The following is a 14,954-nucleotide window of genomic DNA, read 5'->3' on the forward strand; positions in this document are numbered from 1 at the left end:
GCAGGCAGAATTCAGCAGCTCACGGTAGACAGACTCCAGCAGTCAGACTGCAGCAGCGCACGGTGGACAGACTCCAGCAGACAGACTGCAGCAGTGCACGGTAGACAGACTACAGCAGACAGACTGCAGCAGCTCACGGTAGACAGACTCCAGCAGACAGACTGCAGCAGCTCACGGCAGACAGACACCAGCAGACAGACTGCAGCAGCTCACGGTAGACAGACTCCAGCAGACAGACTGCAGCAGCTCACGGTAGACAGACTCAGAAGACAGACTCCAGGTTGAAGTCACTGCATGAACATCCATGTGTAATCGAGTGATACTATAATACTTCTAAAATGAGCATTTTATTCTGTTTCGGCGCTTGGAAAAGGGCAGCGTCGGAAACACGTTCCTCAGTCCTCGCCCACCATGTCTGAGTCAAACCCATTCCAGGAGAACGTCCCCCCCTCCCCCTCGTGTCCCGGGCCCTCCCCCAGGGGCCTGGCAGAGCAGGTGAGCGCGGGGGCCCGGGGCAGGGCAGGCGGGGTGAGGCGGCAGGGAGGGGAGGGAAGGAGTGACTCACCCGGCGGGAGCGGGGAGGAGACTGCGGGGGACGGGGGGGGGGGGAGTGAGCGCCGGCCCAGGGAAAGGGAAAAAGTGAGAGCGGGCGCGGGCGCGGCAGGGACTGGGCACCGAGGGGTCCCCGGGGCTTCCAGAGCAGCAGCGGGGGCCACCAGGAGTCACCGAGCGGCAGCCGGTAAGTGCGTGTCCCTCCTAAAGAAGGGTGGGGGGAGGAAGCGCGTCCATGCGTGCCCGGCACGTGCAGCCCCCGGCTGGGAAGCGGGGCGAGCTCTGCATCCGCCAACTGCCCCCAAAAACTGCGTCCCAAGCAATGAGCTCACGGGCAAAAGAGAAACTTTTAGCTAAAGGTCCCGCCTTTCAACATCCCAATGGTGCGCCGCTACCCAGGCCCGCCGCCTGGAGCGTGCCCCTGCCACACCCCCCCCGGCGCCTGCGGGACCCCCACCTGCCCCGGAGGCGGGCCCTGCACCCCGTGTATCCAGTGACAGCGGCCGCTTTGTGCTCACGGAACGCACAGGGCTCACTTGCTTGTCCACCTGGAGAGGGAAATGGGGGCTCCGGATTCCCATCGGGGCCGTGGGGGCTGGGTCACTGCCCGGCCAGGGGGTCTTTGTTTCCTAGCCTGTGTGTGTGTGTGTGGTGTCACGTCACGTGCAGGGGACACTGGGCCTCATTACGACCCTGGCGGAGTGGGTTTACGCCAGCGGTATTCGCGGCGGACCCGTCCGCCCTACTACGAGTTCCCGTAGCGCCATGGAGCGTTTTCCGCCTGGTTTTTCCGGGCGGAGAAATCCATGGCGCTACGGGACCTTGTAGTTAATTACGCCACCGTATTTTACGGTGGCGTAATTAACGCCTTCCCCACTCCCATTATACCCTATGGGGCAAAAATGGGAATGGGGAAGGGTAAAATGGGGAATGGGGATTTACCGCCCCGCCAAGGTCGGAATGGGGCGGTAAATCCGCCAACCCCCATGGCGCTATCGGCAGCTTTCCGCCGTGCTCCATGGTGCATTTTGCACCGCGATTTCCGCCAGGGTCGTAATGAGGGCAACTGTGTTGCTGAGCGCGCACTTTGATTTCATGGCCTGGTAGGTAGCCAAGTTACCGCCCGGGCTGAGGGCACGGGGAGCCAAGGGGCTACACAGCTATTCTGTGCTCTAGGGGACTGTGAAGGGGCCCCGCTTCTCCTGGGCACTTTATACTGCAGGGGCCACTTCCGCATCAAGGGGTTATCCTCACCCTTTATAAGCTTGCTTACCGAGTCCGCTCTTGTATTCGCCTTGTGCGCTTGCCGACACGTTTCCCCGGCTCTGAGTAGGTGTGTGGGTATGTGGTGTGGGGGCTGTAGCGTTGGGTTGCGCAAGTTCTCCCTTTGCGCGGCGCAAATTGCGCCCAATCGTCTGGCACACGTGTTCTGTGAACAGCGAACCACGTTCAGGTTCCTTCTGCGAAAAGTGTACAATGTGTGGGGCTTGGCCTCAACGATTTACAGACGATGGACCGTGTCATGCCAGGATCATGTCATTGTGAAAAACAAGCATCACCAAAACTAGAACACCCACTTTCAGCAAAGTTAGGAGTTTACTATGTTCTGCATCTGCTACTAACTGGGTAGCAACTATGTAGCGCCAGTGGCCCTGCTACTAACTGGGTAGCAACTCTGTAGTGCGAGTGGCCCTGCTACTAACTGGGTAGCAACTATGTAGCGCATGTGGCCCTGCTACTAACTGGGTAGCAACTATGTAGCACCATTGGCCCTGCTACTAACTGGGAAGCAACTCCGTGTACCACCAGTGGCCCTGCTACTAACTGGGATGCTACTCTGTGTAGCACCGGTGGCCCTGCTACTAACTGGGTAGCAACTCTGTAGTGCCAGTGGACCTGTTACTAACTGTGTAGCAACTCTGCAGCACCAGTGTCCCTGCTACTAACTGGGTAATAACTCTTTGTAGCAACCCTGGAAATTCTACTAACTGGGTAGCAACTATGCAGTGCCAGTGGCCCAGCTACTAACTGGGTATCAACTCTGTTGCGCCAGTGGCCCTGCTACTAGCTGGATAGTAACTCAGTGTAGCACCAGTGGCCCATCTACTAATTGTGTAGCAACTCTGTACCCCCAGTGGCCCTGCTACTAACTGGGTAGCAACTCTGCATAGCACCAGTGGCCCTTCTACTAACTGGGTAGCAACTCTGTAGTGCCAGTGGCCCTGCTACTAACTGGGTAGTAACTCTGTGTAGCACCAGTGGCCCTTCTACTAACTAGGTAGCAGTTCTGTACTGCCAGTGGCCCTGCTACTAACTGGGTAGCAACTATGTAGCACCAGTGGCTCTGCTACTAACTGGGTAGTAACTCTGTGTAGCACCAGTGGGCCTTCTACTAACTGGGTAGCAACTCTGTAGCGCCAGTGGCCCTGCTACTAACTGGGCATTAACTCTGTGTAGCACCAGTGGCCATTCTACTAACTGGGTAGAAACTCTGTACTGCCAGTGGCCCTGCTACTAACTGGGTAGCAAGTCTGTCGCGCCAGTGGCCAGGCTACTAACTGGGTAGCAACTCTGTAGTGCCAGTGGCCCTGCTACTAACTGGGTAGCAACTCTGTAGCACCAGTGGCCCCGCTACTAACTGGGAAGCAACTCTGTGTAGCACCATTGGCCCTGCTACTAACTGGGTAGCAACTCTGTATGGTGCAAGTGGCCCTGCTACTAACTGGATAGCAACTCTGTATAGTGTGGGTGGCCCTGCTACTAATTGGGTAGCAACTCTGTAGCACGACTGGCCATTCTTCTAACTGGGTAGCAACTCTGTAGCACCAGTGGCCCTGCTACTAACTGGGTAGCAACTGATTGTAGCATCAGTTGGCCTGCTACAAACTGGGTAGCAACTCTGTATAGTGGGAGTGGCCCTACTACTAACTGGGTAGCCACTCTGTAGCACCAATGGCCATTCTACTAACTGGGTAGCAACTCTATAGCGCCAGTGGCCCTGGTACTATCTGGGTATCAACTCTGTGTAGCACAGGTGGCCCTGCTACTAACTGGGTAGCAACTCTGTATAGTGCAAGTGGCCCTGCTACTAATTGTGTAGCAAGTCTATAGAGTTAGTGGCCTGCTCCCAACTGGTTAGCAACTCTGTGTACTGCGAGTGGCCCTGCTACTAACTGGGTATCAACTCTGTATAGTGCAAGTGGCCCTGCTACTAACTGTGTAGCAACTCTATAGAGTCAGTGGCCTGCTCCCAACTGGTTAGCAACTCTGTAGTGCAGGTGGACCTGCTACTAATTGGGTAGCAACTCCGTAGTGCCAGTGGCTCTGCTACTAACTGGGTAGCAACACACATAGCACTAGTGGCACTGCTACTATATGGTTAGCAGCTCTATAGCGCCAGTGGTCCTGCAACTAAATAGGTACAAACTCTGTGTAGCACCAGTGGTCCTTATACTTACTGGGTAGCAACGCTGTGTAGCACCAGTGGCCCTGCTACTAACTGGGTAGCAAATCTATGTAGAACCAGTAGCCCTTCTACTAACTGGGTAGCAAATCTGTGTAGCACCAGTGGCCCTTCTACTAACTGGGTAGCGACTCTGTGTAACACCATTGGCCCTTTTACTTACTGGGTAGCAATGCTGTGTAGCACCATTGGCCCTTCTACTAACTGGGTAGCAACTCTGTGTAACACCAGTGGCCCTTCTACTAACTGGGTAGCAACTTTGTGTAGCACCATTGGCCCTGCTATTAACTGGGTAGCAACTCTGTAGCGCCAGTGGCCCTGCTACTAACTGGATAGCAACTCTGTATGGTGCAAGTGGCCCTGCTACTAACTGGATAGCAACTCTGTATAGTGTGGGTGGCCCTGCTACTAACTGGGTAGCAACTCTGTAGAACCACTGGCCATTCTTCTAACTGGGTAGCAACTCTGTAGCACCAGTGGCTCTGCTACTAACTGGGTAGCAACTCTGTGTAGCATCAGTTGGCCTGCTACAAACTGGGTAGCAACTCTGTATAGTGGGAGTGGCCCTACTACTAACTGGGTAGCCAGTCTGTAGCACCAATGGCCATTCTACTAACTGGGTAGCAACTCTATAGCGCCAGTGTCCCTGGTACTAACTGGGTATCAACTCTGTGTAGCACAGGTGGCCCTGCTACTAACTGGGTAGCAACTCTGTATAGTGCAAGTGGCCCTGCTACTAATTGTGTAGCAAGTCTATAGAGTTAGTGGCCTGCTCCCAACTGGTTAGCAACTCTGTAGTGCAGGTGGACCTGCTACTAATTGGGTAGCAACTCTGTAGTGCCAGTGGCTCTGCTACTAACTGGGTAGCAACTCACATAGCACTAGTGGCACTGCTACTATATGGTTAGCAGCTCTATAGCGCCAATGGTCCTGCAACTAAATAGGTACAAACTCTGTGTAGCACCAGTGGTCCTTCTACTTACCGGGTAGCAATGCTGTGTAGCACCAGTGGCCCTGCTACTAACTGGGTAGCAAATCTGTGTAGAAACAGTAGCCCTTCTACTAACTGGGTAGCAAATCTGTGTAGCACCAGTGGCCCTTCTACTAACTGGGTAGCGACTCTGTGTGACACCATTGGCCCTTCTACTTACTGGGTAGCAATGCTGTGCAGCACCATTGGCCCTTCTACTAACTGGGTAGCAACTCTGTGTAACACCAGTGGCCCTTCTACTAACTGGGTAGCAACTTTGTGTAGCACCATTGGTCCTGCTATTAACTGGGTAGCAACTCTGTAGCGCCAGTGGCCCTGCTACTAACTGGGTAGCAACTCTGTGTAACACCATTGGCCCTTCTGCCAACTGGGTAGCAACTCCGTGTAGCACCATTGGCCCTGCTACTAACTGGTTAGCAACTCTGTAGCGCCAGTGGCCCTGTTACTAACTGGGTAGCAACTCTGTGTAGCACCAGTGGCCCTGCTACTAACTGGGTAGTAACTCTGTGTAGCACCAGTGGCCCTTCTACTAACTGGGTAGCATCTTTGTAGCACCAGTGGCCCTGCTACTAACTGGGTAGGAACTCTGTGTAGCACCATTGGCCCTGCTACTAACTGGTTAGCAACTCTGTAGCGCCAGTGGCCCTGTTACTAACTGGGTAGCAACTCTGTGTAGCACCAGTGGCCATTCTACTCACTGGGTAGAAACTCTGTACCACTAGTGGCCCTGCTACTAACTGGGTAGCAAGTCTGTAGCACCAGTGGCCAGGCTACTAACTGGGTAGCAATTCTGTGTAGCACCAGTGGCCCTGCTACTAACTGGGTAACAAATCTGTATGGTCCAAGTGGCCCTGCTACTAACTGGATAGCAACTCTGTATAGTGCGGGTGGCCCTGCTACTAACTGGGTAGCAACTCGTTGTAGCACCAGTTGGCCTGCTACTAGCTGGGTAGCAACAATGTATAGTGCGAGTGGCCCTACTACTAACTGGGTAGCAACTCTGTAGCACCAATGGCCATTCTACTAACTGGGTAGCAACTCTGTGTAGCACCAGTGGCCCTGCTACTAACTGGGTAGCAACTCTGTATGGTGCAAGTGGCCCTGCTATACTAACTGGATAGCAACTCTGTATAGTGCGGGTGGCCCTGCTACTAACTGGGTAGCAACTCTATAGAGTCAGTGGCCTGCTTCCAACTGGTTAGCAACTTTGTGTAGTGCGAGTGGACCTGCTACTAACTGGGAAGCAACTCTGTAGTGCTAGTGGGTCTGCTACTAACTGGGTAGCAACTTACATTGCACCAGTGGCCCTGCAACTAACTGGGTAGCAACTCTGTGTAGCACCAGTGGCCCTTCTACTTACTGGGTAGCAACGTTGTGTAGCACCAGTGGCCGTGCTACTAACTGGGTAGCAACTCTGTCTAGCACCAGCGTCCCTGCTAGGAACTGGGTAGAAAATTTGTGTAGCACCAGTGGCCCTTCTACTAACTGGGTAGCGACACTGTGTAGCACCAGCGGCCCTTCTACTTACTGGGTAGAAATGCTGTGTAGCACCAGTGGCCCTTCCTCTAACTGGGTAGCAACTTCGTGTAGCACCATTGGCCCTGCTATTAACTGGGTAGCAACTCTGTAGCACCAGTGGCCCTGCTACTAACTGGGTAGCTACTCTGTGTAACACAAGTGGCCCTTCTATTAACTGGGTAGCAACTCCGTGTAGCACCATTGGCCCTGCTACTAACTGGTTAGCAACTCTGTTGCACCAGTGGCCTTGTTACTAACTGGGTAGCAACTCTGTGTAGTGCCTGTGGCACTGCTACTAACTGGGAAGCTACTCTGTGTAGCACCAGTGGCCCTGCTACTTACTGGGTAGCAACTCTGTAGTGCCAGTGGCCCTGTTACTAACTGTGTAGCAACTCTGCAGCACCAGTATCCCTGCTACTAACTGGGTAATAACTCTTTGTAGCACCACTGGCAATTCTACTAACTGGGTAGCAACTATGCAGTGCCAGTGGCCCAGCTACTAACTGGGTATAAACTCTGTTGCACCAGTGGCCCTGCTACTAGCTGGATAGTAACTCAGTGGCCCATCTACTTATTGTGTAGCAACTCTGTACCGCCAGTGGCCCTGCTACTAACTGGGTAGCAACTCTGTGTAGCACCAGTGGCCCTTCTACTAACAGGGTAGCAACTCTGTAGTGCCAGTGGCCTTGCTACTAACTGGGTAGTAACTTTGTGTAGCACCAGTGGCCCTTCTACTAACTGTGTAGCAACTCTGTAGCACCAGTGGCCTTGCTACTAACTGGGTAGTAACTCTGTGTAGCACCCGTGGCCCTTCTACTAACTAGGTATCAACTCTGTACTTCCAGTGGCCCTGCTACTAACTGGGTAGCAACTCTGTAGCACCAGTGGCCCTGCTACTAACTGGGTAGTAACTCTGTGTAGCACCAGTGGCACTTCTACTAACTGGGTAGCAACTCTGTAGCGCCAGTGGCCCTGCTACTAACTGGGTATTAACTCTGTGTAGCACCAGTGGCCATTCTACTAACTGGGTAAAAACTCTGTACTGCCAGTGGCCCTGCTACTAACTGGGTAGCAAGTCTGCCCACCAGTGGCCAGGCTACTAACTGGGTAGCAACTCTGTAGTGCCAGTGGCCCTGCTACTAACTGGGTAGCAACTCTGTAGCACCAGTGGCCCTGCTACTAACTGGGTAGCAACTCTGTGTAGCACCATTAGCCCTGCTACTAACTGAGTAGCAACTCTGTATGGTGCAAGTGGCCCTGCTACTAACTGGATAGCAACTCTGTATAGTGTGGGTGGCCCTGCTACTAACTGGGTAGCAACTCTGTAGCACCACTGGCCATTCTTCTAACTGGGTAGCAACTCTGTAGCACCAGTGGCCCTGCTACTAACTGGGTAGCAACTCTGTGTAGCATCAGTTGGCCTGCTACAAACTGGGTGGCAACTCTGTATAGTGGGAGTGGCCCTACTACTAACTGGGTAGCCACTCTGTAGCACCAATGGCCATTCTACTAACTGGGTAGCTACTCTATAGCGCCAGTGGCCCTGGTACTAACTGGGTAGCAACTCTGTGTAGCACGACTTGGCCTGCTACTAACTGGGTAGCAACTCTGTATAGTGAGAGTGGCCCTACTACTAACTGGGTAGCAACTTTGTAGCACCAATGGCCATTCTACTAACTGGGTAGCAACTCTATTGCGCTAGTGGCCCTGGTACTAACTTGGTATCAACTCTGTGTAGCACAAGTGGCCCTGCTACTAACTGGGTAGCAACTCTGTATAGTGCAAGTGGCCCTGCTACTAACTGGGTAGCAACTCTGTAGCACCAGTGGCCCTGCTACTAACTGGGTAGGAACTCTGTGTAGCACCAATGGGCCTTCTACTAACTGGGTAGCAACTCTGTAGCACCAGTGGCCCTGCTACTAACTGGGTAGTAACTCTGTGTAGCACCAGTGGCCATTCTACTCACTGGGTAGAAACTCTGTACCACCAGTGGCCCTGCTACTAACTGGGTAGCAAGTCTGTAGCACCAGTGGCCAGGCTACTAACTGGGTAGCAAATCTGTATGGTGCAAGTGGCCCTGCTACTAACTGGATAGCAACTCTGTATAGTGCGGGTGGCCCTGCTACTAACTGGGTAGCAACTCTGTATAGTGCAAGTGGCCCTGCTACTAATTGTGTAGCAAGTCTATAGACTTAGTGGTCTGCTCCCAACTGGTTAGCAACTCTGTGTACTGCGAGTGGCCCTGCTACTAACTGGGTATCAACTCTGTATAGTGCAAGTGGCCCTGCTACTAAATGTGTAGCAACTCTATAGAGTCAGTGGCCTGCTCCCAACTGGTTAGCAACTCTGTAGTGCAGGTGGACCTGCTACTAATTGGGTAGCAACTCTGTAGTGCCAGTGGCTCTGCTACTAACTGGGTAGCAACTCACATAGCACTAGTGGCACTGCTACTATATGGTTAGCAGCTCTATAGCGCCAGTGGTCCTGCAACTAAATAGGTACAAACTCTGTGTAGCACCAGTGGTCCTTCCACTTACTGGGTAGCAACGCTGTGTAGCACCAGTGGCCCTGCTACTAACTGGGTAGCAAATCTGCATAGAACTAGTAAACCTTCTACTAACTGGGTAGCAAATCTGTGTAGCACCAGAGGCCTTTCTACTAACTGGGTAGCGACTCTGTGTAACACCATTGGCCCTTCTACTTACTGGGTAGCAATGCTGTGTAGCACCATTGGCCCTTCTACTAACTGGGTAGCAACTCTGTGTAACACCAGTGGCCCTTCTACTAACTGGGTAGCAACTTTGTGTAGCACCATTGGCCCTGCTATTAACTGGGCAGCAACTCTGTAGCGCCAGTGGCCCTGCTACTAACTGGGTAGCAACTCTGTGTAACACACTATGGCCCTTCTACTAACTGGGTAGCAACTCTGTGTAGCACCATTGGCCCTGCTACTAACTGGTTAGCAACTCTGTAGCGCCAGTGGCCCTGTTACTAACTGGGTAGCAACTCTGTGTAGCACCAGTGGCCCTGCTACTAACTGGGTAGTAACTCTGTGTAGCACCAGTGGCCCTTCTACTAACTGGGTAGCATCTTTGTAGCGCCAGTGGCCCTGCTACTAACTGGGTAGCAACTCTGTAGCACCAGTGGCCCTGCTACTAACTGGGTAGCAAATCTGTGTAGCACCAGAGGCCTTTCTACTAACTGGGTAGCGACTCTGTGTAACACCATTGGCCCTTCTACTTACTGGGTAGCAATGCTGTGTAGCACCATTGGCCCTTCTACTAACTTGGTAGCAACTCTGTGTAACACCAGTGGCCCTTCTACTAACTGGGTAGCAACTTTGTGTAGCACCATTGGCCCTGTTATTAACTGGGCAGCAACTCTGTAGCGCCAGTGGCCCTGCTACTAACTGGGTAGCAACTCTGTGTAACACACTATGGCCCTTCTACTAACTGGGTAGCAACTCCGTGTAGCACCATTGGCCCTGCTACTAACTGGTTAGCAACTCTGTAGCGCCAGTGGCCCTGTTACTAACTGGGTAGCAACTCTGTGTAGCACCAGTGGCCCTGCTACTAACTGGGTAGTAACTCTGTGTAGCACCAGTGGCCCTTCTACTAACTGGGTAGCATCTTTGTAGCGCCAGTGGCCCTGCTACTAACTGTGTAGCAACTCTGTAGCACCAATGGCCATTTTACTAACTGGGTAATAACTCTGTGTTGCACAACAGGCCATTCTACTAACTGGGTAGCAAATATGCAGTGCCAGTGGCCCAGCTACTAATTGGGTAGCAACTCTGTATCACCACTGGCCCTGCTATTAACTGGGTAGCAACTCTGTGTAACACCAGTGGCCCTACTACTAACTGGGTAGCAACTCCGTTTAGCACCTTTGGCCCTGCTACTGACTGGTTAGCAACTCTGTAGCGCCAGTGGCCCTGTAACTAACTGGATAGCAACTCTGTGTAGCGCAAGTGGCCCTGCTACTAACTGGGTAGTAACTCTGTGTAGCACCACTGGCCATTCTACTAACTGGGTAGCAACTCTATAGCGCCAGTGGCCCTGGTACTAACTGGGTATCAACTCTCTGTAGCACAAGTGGTCCTGCTACTAACTGGGTAGCAACTCTGTATAGTGCAAGTGGCCCTGCTACTAACTGTGTAGCAACTCTATAGAGTTAGTGGCCTGATCCCAACTGGTTAGCAACTCTGTGTAGTGCGAGTGGCCCTGCTACTAACTGGGTATCAACTCTGTATAGTGCAAGTGGCCCTGCTACTAACTGTTTAGCAACTCTATAGAGTCAGTGGCCTGCTCCCAACTGGTTAGCAACTCTGTAGTGCGAGTGGACCTGCTACTAATTGGGTAGCAACTCTATAGTGCCAGTGGCTCTGCTACTAACTGGGTAGCAACTCACATAGCACTAGTGGCCCTGCTACTGTATGGTTAGCAGCTCTATAGCGCCAGTGGTCCTGCAACTAAATGGGTAGCAACTCTGTGTAGCACCAGTGGCCCTTCTACTTACTGGGTAGCAACGCTGAGTAGCACCAGTGGCCCTGCTACTAACTGGGTAGCAAATCTGTAGCACCAGTGGCCCTTCTACTAACTGGGTAGCACATATGTGTAGCACCAGTGGCCCTTTTACTAACTGGGTAGCGACTCTGTGAAGCACCATTGGCCTTTCTACTTACTGGGTAGCAATGCTGTGTAGCACCATTGGCCCTTCTACTAACTGGGTAGCAACTCTGTGTAACACCAGTGGCCCTTCTACTAACTGGGTAGCAATTTTGTGTAGCACTATTGGCCTGCTATTAACTGGGTAGCAACTCTGTAGCGCCAGTGGCCCTGCTACTAACTGGGTAGCAACTCTGTGTAACACCATTGGCCCTTCTACTAACTGGGTAGCAATTCCATGTAGCACCATTGGCCTGCTACTAACTGGTTAGCAACTCTGTAGCGCCAGTGGCCCTGTTACTAACTGGGTAGCAACTCTGTGTAGTGCCAGTGGCCCTGCTACTAACTGGGTAGTAACTCTGTGTAGCACCAGTGGCCCTGCTACCAACTGGGTAGCAACTTTGAGTAGTGCAAGTGGCCTTGCTACTAACTGGGTAGCAACTCTGTAGTGCCAGTGGCCCTGTTACTGTGTAGCAACTCTGCAGCACCAGTGGCCCTGCTACTAACTGGGTAATAACTCTGTGTAGCACCACTGGCCATTCTACTAACTGGGTAGCAACTATGTAGTGCCAGTGGCCCAGCTACTAATTGGGTAATATCTCTGTGTAGCACCACTGGCCATTCTACTAACTGGGTAGCAACTATGTAGTGCCAGTGGCCCAGCTACTAATTGGGTAGCAACTCTGTGTAACACCAGTGGCCCTTCTACTAACTGGGTAGCAACTCCGTTTAGCACCTTTGGCCCTGCTACTAACTGGTTAGCAACTCTGTAGCACCAGTGGCCCTGTTACTAACTGGAGAGCACCTCTGTGTAGCGCAAGTGGCTCTGCTACTAACTGGGTAGAAACTCTGTGTAGCACCAGTGGCCCTGCTACCAACTGGGTAGCAACTCTCTGTAGTGCAAGTGGCCCTGTTACTAACTGGGTAGCAACTCTGTAGTGCCAGTGGCCCTGTTACTAACTGTGTAGCAACTCTGCAGCACCACTGACCATTCTACTAACTGGGTAGCAACTCTATAGCGCCAGTGGCCCTGGTACTAACTGGGTAGCAACTCTGTATAGTGCAAGTGGCCCTGCTACTAACTGTGTAGCAACTCTATAGAGTTAGTGGCCTGCTCCCAACTGGTTAGCAACTCTGTGTAGTGGGAGTGGCCCTGCTACTGACTGGGTATCAACTCTGTATAGTGCAAGTGGCCCTGCTACTAACTGTGTAGCAACTCTATAGAGTCAGTGGCCTGCTCCCAACTGGTTAGTAACTCTGTAGTGCGAGTGGACCTGCTACTAATTGGGTAGCAACTCTGTAGTGCCAGTGGCTCTGCTACTAACTGGGTAGCAACTCACATAGCACTAGTGGCCCTGCTACTATATGGTTAGCAGCTCTATAGCGCCAGTGGTCCTGCAACTAAATGGGTAGCAACTCTGTGTAGCACCAGTGGCCCTTCTACTTACTGGGTAGCAATGCTGTGTAGCACCAGTGGCCCTGCTACTAACTGGGTAGCAAATCTGTGTAGCACCAGTGGCCCTTCTACTAACTCGGTAGCACATCTGTGTAGCACCAGTGGCCCTTCTACTAACTGGGTAGCGACTCTGTGTAGCACCATTGGCCCTTCTACTTACTGGGTTCTAATGCTGTTTAGCACCATTGGCCCTTCTACTAACTGGGTAGCAACTCTCTGTAACACCAGTGGCCCTTCTACTAACTGGGTAGCAACTTTGTGTAGCACTATTGGCCTGCTATTAACTGGGTAGCAACTCTGTAGTGCCAGTGGCCCTGCTACTAACTGGGTAGCAACTCTGTGTAACACCATTGGCCCTTCTACTAACAGGGTAGCAATTCCATGTAGCACCATTGGCCCTGCTACTAACTGGTTAGCAACTCTGTAGCGCCAGTGGCCCTGTTACTAACTGGGTAGCAACTCTGTGTAGCGCCAGTGGCCCTGATACTAACTGGGTAGTAACTCTGTGTAGCACCAGTGGCCCTGCTACAAACTGGGTAGCAACTTTGAGTAGTGCAAGTGGCCCTGCTACTAACTGGGAAGCAACTCTGTATAGCACCAGTGGCCCTGCAACTAACTGGGTAGCAACTCTGTAGTGCCAGTGGCCCTGTTACTAACTGTGTAGCAACTCTGCAGCACCAGTGGCCCTGCTACTAACTGGGTAATAACTCTGTGTAGCACCACTGGCCATTCTACTAACTGGGTAGCAATTCCATGTAGCACCATTGGCCTGCTACTAACTGGTTAGCAACTCTGTAGCGCCAGTGGCCCTGTTACTAACTGGGTAGCAACTCTGTGTAGTGCCAGTGGCCAAGCTACTAATTGGGTAGCAACTCTGTACCCCCAGTGGCCCTGCTATTAACTGGGTAGCAACTCTGTGTAACACCAGTGGCCCTTCTACTAACTGGGTAGCAACTTTGTGTAGCACCTTTGGCCCTGCTACTAACTGGTTAGCAACTCTGCAGCGCCAGTGGCCCTGTTACTAACTGGATAGCAACTCTGTGTAGTGCCAGTGGCCATGCTACTAACTGGGTAGTAACTCTGTGTTGCACCAGTGGCCCTGCTACCAACTGGGTAGCAACACTGTGTAGTGCACGTGGCCATGCTACTAACTGGGTAGCAACTCTGTAGTGCCAGTGGCCCTGTTACTAACTGTGTAGCAACTCTGCAGCACCAGTGGCCCTGCTACTAACTGGGTAATAACTCTGTGTAGCACCACTGGCCATTCTACTAACTGGGTAGCAACTATGTAGTGCCAGTGGCCCAGCTACTAACTGGTTATCCGCTCTGTTGCGCCAGTGGCCCTGCTACTAGCTGGATAGTAACTCTGTGTAGCACCAGTGGCCCATCTACTAATTGGGTAGCAACTCTGTACCACCAGTGGCCCTGCTATTAACTGGGTAGCAACTCTGTGTAGCACCAATGGCCCTTCTACTAACTGGGTAGCAACTCTGTAGTTCCAGTGGCCATGCTACTAACTGATAGCAACTCTGTGCCGCCAGTGGCCATGCTACTAACTGATAGCAACTCTGTGCCGCCAGTGGCCCTCTACTAACTGAGTAGCAACTTTGTAGTGCCAGTGGCCCTGCTACTAACTGGGTAATAACTCTGTGTAGCACCAGTGTCCCTTCTACTAGCTCTGTAGCAACTCTGTAGGACCAGTGGCCCTTCTACTAACTGGGTAGTAACTCTGTGTAGCACCTGTGGCCCTTCTACTAACTGGGCGCAGACAATACAAGGATACTTGAGAACTTGGTTACAGGAAAAATACAGTTTATACAGTTCACATTAGTAACAAAGGTGCATGTACAAGAAAATGCGAAACTACAGTTCAAGCTAGTTAACCAGAAATCAATTAATCTAGTTACAGTCATCTAGGGTGTCTAGAGCAGGTGGCAATGGGACGGTCAAGCTAAGTGTCATTGGAGCGTATCCAGGTGAGGACTTTTCGCCTGAAGCTAGGGTAAGGTTGGTCCATTCTGAGATCCAGAGGGAGTTTGTTCCAAGTTTGCGCAGCTATGACCGGAAAACTAGAACCGCCAGCTGTAATCTTTTTGTATCTAGGGACCACTAAGGTATAGGCGTTCGTCATTCTAGTGGGACGGTTTGAAGTTCTCTTGTGGACTCTGTTTACCAGGTAAGGGGGGGCTATATTGTTAAGACATTTGGAGGTGAGGGAGAGTGTTTTGAGGGCAATCCTGTCTTTGATTTTTAGCCAGTGGATATTTTTCCTAGAGGTGGTGGTATGAGCTCTATTAGGAATATTTA

The 14,954-nt window shown here is 52.0% G+C and overlaps 1 protein-coding gene across 8 annotated transcripts in view; it reads left to right on the forward strand.

Annotated features, from left to right (window-relative positions):
• Nucleotides 1-622: 622 nt before the first annotated feature.
• The window catches only part of SYNE2 (spectrin repeat containing nuclear envelope protein 2), a 1,840,150-nt gene continuing 1,825,818 nt past the window's right edge, over nucleotides 623-14,954 (forward strand). For all 8 annotated transcript variants that reach the window (XM_069638223.1, XM_069638224.1, XM_069638227.1 and 5 more), the window contains exon 1: nucleotides 623-739. The gene's annotated coding sequence lies outside the window, so the exon portion shown is untranslated. The remainder of the gene's footprint in view (nucleotides 740-14,954) is intronic.

The sequence above is a fragment of the Ambystoma mexicanum genome, chromosome 14 (genome assembly GCF_040938575.1).
Source record: "Ambystoma mexicanum isolate Mex_15411 chromosome 14, UKY_AmexF1_1, whole genome shotgun sequence".
In the NCBI taxonomy this organism is placed as follows: Eukaryota; Metazoa; Chordata; class Amphibia; order Caudata; family Ambystomatidae; genus Ambystoma; species Ambystoma mexicanum.